General features: G+C 48.4%; 1 non-coding gene across 1 annotated transcript; it reads left to right on the forward strand.

Annotated features, from left to right (window-relative positions):
* The first annotated feature begins 8,455 nt into the window (after positions 1 to 8,455).
* LOC132648183 (U6 spliceosomal RNA) lies at positions 8,456 to 8,564 on the forward strand. Its single transcript, XR_009586560.1, has one exon. It is a non-coding gene; the product is annotated as a U6 spliceosomal RNA (small nuclear RNA).
* The last annotated feature ends 228 nt before the right edge of the window (positions 8,565 to 8,792 follow it).

Consider the following 8,792-nt stretch of genomic DNA (forward strand, 5'->3'; position numbering starts at 1 on the left):
AGGCTTGCTGACCCTGAATTTACCATGAATCTCATGCCTCTGGTTCTTAAGTACTGGGATTGCAGCTGTATCCAGCCTCAGCTTACATATTTAATGTCAGAAGAATGCTGTTCATTATCTTTAACTGGGGATAAGGAAAATTGGAGTAAAGACAAAGGAAATTCAAAGAACCTGGGAGATGATAGATCCCAAAATTAACCCCATTAAAAGTGGGGTTGTTCGTAATTGGAGACCGAGAAACCTGCACATATTCTCTGCAGGGCAGCATTACAGCAAAATTGCACAGGACTGTCCAGTGCTCCAGGAGAAGGGCTAAGTGCCTCTGAGGTCCCCTGTACTTGTGCTGGAGAAAAGATCAGTGTCAGAGCAAGGGTTGTAAAGCCTATGCAGCTGCTCGTGGGAATGGCTTTGTAGGGAAGCAGCACTGTGCAGGAAGGATAGCAATAGTTTTAGAAGAACTCCTTAGCATTTGAGCCATCAAAATGAAGAGGCTGGCTGAGCCTGGGAGGAACAGGACAGAAGATCACCTGTTGGGAATCTGCCCAGGGGTTCCCAAGTGGCAGTCAAAGGTAGGCCAGGTGGCTTTTCAAGCCTCCTCCAGCTACACTATCTGGGGGTTTTAGGCTGGATCTACTATCGTTTGTCAGTGGTATTAGACAAATGATGGCAGCTACTGATTGAGTCCTGGCAACCAAAGCAGACTGCTAGTTTGGCTAAAAATATGCTAAATTTTCAGTTCTTGGTCTCCTGGGATGATTGTGCAGTGTGTTTTAAAAGGATGGCTCTGTGGCAAGCCGGCCTTACCTGTGCCTGCCAGAAAGAGGTAGAAAAGGGGTGGTGTGTGGCTCCTACAAGCCCAGCAGGAAGTCTGCAAGGCACAGGGCAACAGGGAGCAGCAACGTTAGATCTCAGGAGCTCCAGCACCTGTGACACCCGCACCCACCCTTCCTCCCAGATAGCCCAGACCTAAGGCTCACATTCATTGCCTACTCTAGCTACCCACAGGACTGCCCTTCTCTGCAAGCGTCCCAGCTCATCACACTGGCCCAGACCAGCATTCGACTTTTCCAACAAGGTTTGTCTCCTCTCTAAATGGATTTCCAGGGTTGTTTTTGTTTTTGTTTTTGTTTTTTCTTTGAGACGGGTTCTTCCTATGTAACCCAGGCTGCCCTTGGCTCTCTATCTTTCTGTCTCAGCCTCCCATGCTCTGTGATTCAGGCATGAACCACTGTGCCTAACTGCACAGTGTGTGTTTTGTTTTTCTTTAATCCAGGAACTCAGGAGGCTGAGGCAGGAGGATCACAAATTCAAGGATAGCTTCAGCTACATAGTGAGACTGCCCTGAAGCAAAACAAAAACTCCAAATTAGACAAACTGATAGATCCATATAATGAGATATGATTCATCAATAAAGAGAAAGTACCAACAATCCATAAAAAGATGGTTCCCTCGAATGCCATTGCACCTCCATGAACACCACGGAAAAGAGAAAGCTATGGAGACAGGAAGGAGATGAGTAGCTGCTGGAGACGGGCTGGGGGTGTGAATAGGTAGTATGTTCTGTAGACATGGTATGGTGGGTTCCTGTCAGTACATATTTGTCAACACATTGAGAATGTACACAAGCAGCGAATGCTCTTAACCACTGAGCATCTGTCCAGCCTCACAGCTGTAATGTTGTTTGCTATGATTATAAGGCCACAGGTTCCTTTGTGACAAATCGTTGTCTCTTATTTTCTACTGTACAGTAGTTTTTTTGTTTTATTGAATTAAGAGCACAAATAAAAATTCTACCTCCTCGATACTATATTAAAATGACTAGCCAGAAATTGTGGTGTACACCTTTAATTCTAGCACTTGGGAGGCAGAGGCAGGTGGATCTCTGAGTTCATGACCAGCTTGGTCAACAGAGTAAGTTGGCTGCACAGAGAAACCATGTCTTGAAAACTTAAAAAGAAAGAAAAGAAAAGAAATAAAAGGCTCAAGAGGCAGAGGCAGGCAGATCTCTGAGTTTGAGGCCAGCCTGGTCTATAGAGTGAGTTCCAGGACAACCAGGGCTACACAGAGTCACCCTGTCTCGACCCTCCCCGCCCTCCAAGACTAATGTAACATCCAATACAAACCGACCACCAAATAGAGCAGGGATAAATCTAACACGCTTACTAAGTGATCTTATAATTATAGATCATGATTTTAGTGTTTTGTTTTTTTCTTGATCTCAATAAACCAAGACAAGTAAACACAGGTAGTTAAGTCATCTAAGGACCATGCTAACTCTGCTGTTGGTTGTCCTGGCTCCAGTAAGAGGCCTTTCTGTGTGAACAAGGCAGATTCAAATCCCCAATCCTGTGGTCACAGGCGGAAGGGAACCCTTTGGTAAGTGTCCTACAAAAATGTCCCCTTCCTTCACTGCGCTTGTTTCTCAAGCTGAGAGTAGCTGTGTGTGGGGGATGTTTAAAGCCTGCACTAAGGTAGAGATTGATGGCTCTGTATGCCTGTGAGTGGTCACAATGGGGTCATTCTGCACACTCAGTTTGATCTGTTTGAACTTGTAAAAAACATTTATTTGTAGATCAAGTATGGTAGTGCATGACTTTAATCTTAGCAGGCAGAGCCAGGTGGATCTCTGTGAGGTTGAGGCCAGCAAGGTCTCCACATCACATTCCAGGACAGCCAGAGCTACAAAATAGACCCTGTCTCAAAACACAAACAAAAATGTATTCATATGTGTGCAGGTGTACACACCCATGAATGCATATGCAGAGACCAAAGGTTCGTGTTTTCTATCTTTCTCAGTTACTCTCGACTTTTTAAAATTATTATTATCGTCATCATTATTAATTGACAAGGTCTTTTTGTAGCCCCGGCTATCTTGGTACACTGTGGAGACCCGGCTGTCCTTTGAACTCTCAGTGATTCTCAACCTCACGGCTGCTGGGAGGAGAGAAGACCTTGGCAACAAGGGCCACCGGCAGGCAAGGGCCAGCTGGAGAAGTGCTCACATTCCCGACGGCCAGAGGCAGATTTGATTCAAGTGTATAGCGATGGAGGACGATTCCTGGTCCCACACCTTGAAAGGGAAGTGACGTTAGCCAAAGGCTACTCCTGACCCATCCTGAAAGGTTTGAAAACATATCTTCAAAAGACTAGAGCAATTTCCAACTGAAGGGTCTGCTTGTCCTAAAAGCCTCTTTAAAGGTGCACAGATAGTCCACCTGCCAAAACCATAAATTTCACCATGTTTGGTATCTAATAAAAATTCCTGACACAGGAGGAAAAAGTGGAGAATGACCTTAGTCTAAAGAACAAACACTATAAATAGGCCCAACAAGGGCAAAATTTCCAAATTTCTATTTTAAATGAATCTCCAACGAACATTTCTTAGAGAAAATTGGAACTAGAATCCCTCTTCTTGTCTCATTGGCCCCTCCCCATTCCCCCCTAGCAGTGAGTTGTGCCTAGTGACACACCCCCACACACAATGGATCAGCCCTGTGGTGTGACCTTGCTACCAAACCTATCACACCAGAGCTCTTTGCCAATTCCAACAACCTCCTCCAGAAAGTCTTCTCTGGCCTCCTGTGATATGTTCTTGCTGCCCTGTCTTTTCTTCCTTGCCTTTTTTTTTTCCTTTTACCGAGGGCATGTTGAATTATCTTCAGAGAATATAAACCGAGGCCTGGTGTGCTCTTGATTCGCCATGAGGAAGCAGCACCTAGTTCAGGTCTTCCTGGACCGCCTGAATAGGTCGCTCAGCAGCTGCTCTCTGTAGTCTCTCTTCAGGTTAGGGACTGTGGCGCACAGGGCATCGCCGGTTCCTGAGGCATAAAGTGCAGCCAGTGCCCTTTAAAGTCCTCTGGCAAAGTCTGCGCTGGCTCTCCTCTGCCCGGGTGGGTTTTGGTCTAGTCCCCACCGGGGTATATGGTCCTTCCCAGCTGCCTCCACTAGGGGGCACTCCGGGACTTCAGTTCCCGCAGGACAACCGGTTTGCAACCGCTGTCTGTGTCTGCTCAAGCTTGTCTTCTAGAGAGAATCTAAAATCGCGAAGTCTGGAAAGCCTGAGACCCTCTGGGCGTCGTGAAATCTGCAATGGATCTTACTGCCCAGGAATGGGGCGGCTTTCTCACCCGAATCCTCCGCTCTCCAAGCCGGTCGCCTGAGGAAATGGGGGGCAGGGCTGAGGAGGCCCTGGGCCTCCACACTGACCCTGGACTTCAAAGCAGGGGAGCGCCAGATCTCCCCATCTTCACAGAAGCAGGCCCATCAGAAAATGTCTCTCTCCTCGTCCCACTGCTTTCCCTTCCCCTCTCCTTCTCTCCGTCCCGTCCTGTCTCTTGAGATAGGGTCTGGCTTCCATCTAACTCACTAAGTGGCAGAAGGTGACCTTGAACTCCTGGTCATCGCGCGTCCACCTCCAACATGCTGAGATGGCAGCTGTATGCCACCACTCTAGAAAGGTATCTTTGACTCGGATAATTAAAAAATAACATTGGTTCAATCTTTTGAGGTACTAGGAGGCAAACTCAGAGCTTCATCCACGGCAGGCAGGTGCTTTATTACAAGAGACACTCAGTATCCTGGTTTTCGTTTCGTTTGTTCGCTTTTATACGTGAAAGCAAACAGTAGAATAACTTACGCAATTACTTGGGGAAAAGAGGGGAAACCGCCTTTGCTGATTGTAGACCAGCAAGGAAAGTGAATGGAGAGCACTGCGGGGCACCTAGAAAAAAACAAGACACACAACGATAACACACTCAAACACTGGTCAGACATTAAAGATGGATTTATACGTGTGTGTTTCTGTACGTATATGCCCCGTGTGTCCAGATACCCGAGGAAGCCGGAACAGAGCACTGGGTCTCAGAGAGGAGGTTACAGGCGGTTGTGAGCAACCTGATGTGGGTGCAGGGAACTGAATTCTGGTCCTCTGGAAGAGCACACCCAGCCCATCAGCCATCTCTTCAATGCCCACCTCTAGTTTATTTTTTAAAACATAAGCGTCCGTTTAGGCAAACACATTCTGGTTTGTCTTTTATTTGGTATTGAACCAAAGGCTAAAAATTTGCTCTACTACTGAGTTATATCTTCAGCCTCTATAAACATGTGTGATGAAGGTAGCTAAGATTAAGGAAAATACAGATTTTGTTTAGTTTGGTTTTTTTGAGACAAGGTTTCTCTGTGTGCCTTGTCTGTCTTGGACTCAGTTTGTAGACCAGGCTGGCCTTGAACTCATAGAGATCCACCTGCCTCTGCCTCCCTGAGTGCTGGGATTACAGGCATGTACCACCGTGCCTGGCTCAAAATACACATTTTTGAGCTTAAGTAAAATAACAATTTTTGAGACAGGTAATGCAGGCTGGCCTCAAACTCAAAATCCTTATCTCAGTTTCCCAAGTGCTTGAATTATAGGCCCACCAAGCATAAATTTTTACTTACTATTCTTGACTTTCCTCCTTTGTTGAATTATTTTTCAGTGCCCAAGTGTGCCAGGCACTGTCATGGGGACCAGGGATGCAAGGTGAATTGATTAAGGCCCTATAAGAGTTTTCCCTAGTAGGAAGGACAGATGTGACCTTCAGGGAAAATCAGGGAGGCAGTCTTGGGCTTCTTTCTCCTTCCACTTTCCACTACCTACTGCTCTTTCACCTCTAGGCCATGCACCTCTCTTGATAGTAAGCCTGCTTGTCACTCTCAAGATGGAAACACTCTCACCCATGGGCGTGGGCCTGAGGCCCGGTGGTCATTTTCAAAGGGGCTGGACACAGCACACAGCAAATGCTCACTTGAAGGTGTTTTCCTGCAGTGCTTCGGCAGCGATACAGCTCAGGTGGAACTTGAAGCGGCTGCAGATGGGTGGGTGAAGCCCCTGAGCCTGCTTCTCCAAAGTGCTTCGTGCAGAAGTGAGGACACAAGAATCAGCATGGTCACTGTGAGGGCACACACCATCCACTCAGTTCTCTGTGGGATAGGCGACCGGGGCTTAAGACATTGACTACCTCTCTCACCCCCCACATGGAGTAAGAACTCCAGAGACGGAAGGAGTGGGCTGAGGTAGAGAGCCATCCACCACATGCTGGGAGAGGTTGGAGTGGTAAGGGGCTAGTTCTGAGCCTCAGATTTGGGGCATCGAAACCTAACAAAGGCAGCAGTTGCTGTGTTTTGTTTTTGAAACAGGGGCGTTGTAACACAGGCTGGCCCCAGACTCTTTGGTGTAGCCAAAGACACCTTGATCTTCTGACCCTCTATGCCTGATCTTCTGACCACCGTGCTTAGTTTGTAGTGCGTGGGCCTCCTGTGAGCTAGGCAGCCCAGCAGCTGAGCTACTTCTTCATCACGCTGATACACACTGCGCATCTAGCTGGGCATGGGGGTGCACATCGTTAATCCCAGCACCTGGGAAGTGAAGGCAGGGTCTCCGAGTTCCAGGAAAGCCCAGTAGACTCAGGGAGTTCCGGGACAGCCGGATACACGGCTTCTTCTTTTCTTCTTCACTTCCTTCCAAGACTGGAAGTTACAGAGTTGTAGCAGCTCTCTCTCTGTGTAGTGATTTTTTTGTATCTACATAGAGTTGGGTTTTTCTATAATACTCCTGTGTTTCTGGTTTTTAATTTTTTTTTTCGTAAGATCCATTCTAGAAAGGATCTGTAGTGCCACCACAGACCATCAAGGGCCAGGGAGCAGGTGGCCCAGGGCCCCTATGCTGCTGCCTGGTTCTTGAGGAATCGCCAGCTGCTTGCAGGGTCCTGCTGTTAAGCCCCAGCCAGACCCAGCAGGTGGAGATGCTCCAGCTGCCCAGCAGGCAGAGGAAATTGGGGGAGCTGGGATGGCAGCAGCCAGCTGGCTACCTGCTCCTGTCTGCTGGGTGTCCAGGCTCCTCAGGAAAGAAGTGTTAAGGCTGGAGAAATGGCATTTGCTGTTCTTACAGGGGACACAGGTTTGGTTGCCAACACCCACATGGAAGCTCACATACATCTGTAACTCCAGTTTTAGGGGGTCGGGTGCCCTCTTCTTGCTTCCTCAGGCATCAGACACATACATGGCCCACAGATACACATGCAGGTAAAACACTCAAACATATAAATTAAAAGTAAATAAATCTAAAGGAAGCTGAGGAGCAAGATAAAGGGGAAGAGAGGACAAACATCTTCTCAGGAGGTCCCTGATGAGTTTTGTTTTGTTTTTTTTAGCCTGTGGAAGACCACAGCTCAACACTTTAGTCCCCTGGATCTTGAGAGGGGGCTGCACACCCCACACATTACTCATGATACCTTTGTGATAAACCCTCTCATAGGGAGAGGGCTCTAGCTGCCTAGAGAATGAGGACTCATGATCAAGCCCAGCCCCAGGTGTGGGCCCTGGAGCAGGCAGGTGAAGGGCAGGCTGTTCACCAGTGGACACAGCCCCCTCAGCATCCCCCAACTCAGAGAGCAGTTTCCTCCCAACCTCAGGGCTGAAGCTGACATCCCCTTAGCAAAGACCAGCCACTGAAGTACTGCCAACAGGAAGCCTCTGCGGACACTGAAGAGCTGGGGCAGGTGGGAGCCTGCGTGGCCTGGGGTCCTTCACCAGGCTGGGGTCCTTCCCCACAGCAGTCAGCATGGACGGCCTGTCTGAGGCCTCTTGGGGCAGGCTAGTACTGGCTCCCCAATCCAGCATCCCTTCCGGAAGAGAGGCAATGGGGCTATCTGATACCAGCCTGCTGGCAACCTTCCCATCTCTTCACCTTCCTGGCCCAATGAATATGTGGACACGGTGACACCACCTGGTCGCGAGAACACAGAGCCTACATCCTCTCAGCTATGTTCTATTGAAGTTTCTGAGAAATACCCAGTTAGCTGGGCTTGGAGCACCCATGTACCTAGCTCCTTCCTCTTAGAGGTTTTTATTGACATGAAAACAAGCATGAGCCTCAGAAGTTACTAAGAATAAATTCGAAGGGAAGCTACAGGCCGACAGCAAATGCCCACAATACATGGCTGCCAAAGGACTAGTTTCCAGAATATATAAGGAACTTTTACAACTCAGTAAGAGACCACGCAACCAGAAATGGGTACAAGACTCAACAAACACGGGACCAGAGAAGATACACGGAGGGTTAACAGAGACATGAAGCCCTAACCGGCGTCATCGGTCACTGAGAAATGCTGTTTAAAACCACAGTGAGGCTAGGGGTGTGGCTCAGCTGGTAAAGCGCTTGCCTTGGGTGAACAAAGCCTTGGGCTTTGATTCCCCAACACCACGTCAACTGGCCACGGGTGACGCTCCTGCAGGCCTAGCCCTCGGGAGGTAAACAGGAGGTAAAGGCAGGAGGATCGGAAATTCAGGGCCAGCTTGTGTTACCAGAGACCTGAGAGAGAGAGAGAGCTGTGGGGAGAAATCCCATGTCTGGAGACTGAGGAAGGAGGATGGAGAATCCGAGGCTGGCTTGGGTCACATAGCAAGGGACTAGGAGGCAGGGCTCTTCAGCAGCTCGTGTACTAAAATTGGAACAACACAGAGAAGGTCAGCATGGTCCCCGCACAAGGATGACCTGAGATTTTATGTATGAAGCAGTCTGCATTTTCTGTAAGGGAGAGAAAGAGGTGATGGGTAGGCTCAGTGTCCTTACCTTGTATGAAAGTCCTGGGTTTGCTACCCAACACCGCCAAACGAGCACAGTGAGACCATGAGCGCTTTTGCCGTGAGCCACTTTGGATAGCTACAGACCTCTGGAAGTTTCCTACATGGGGAAATGGGAGTGTTTTCAAAAGTGAAGCGTGATATTTAAAACATTTGCTATGCTAGATGGGCTC

This window comes from Meriones unguiculatus, chromosome 15 (assembly GCF_030254825.1).
Source record: "Meriones unguiculatus strain TT.TT164.6M chromosome 15, Bangor_MerUng_6.1, whole genome shotgun sequence".
In the NCBI taxonomy this organism is placed as follows: Eukaryota; Metazoa; Chordata; class Mammalia; order Rodentia; family Muridae; genus Meriones; species Meriones unguiculatus.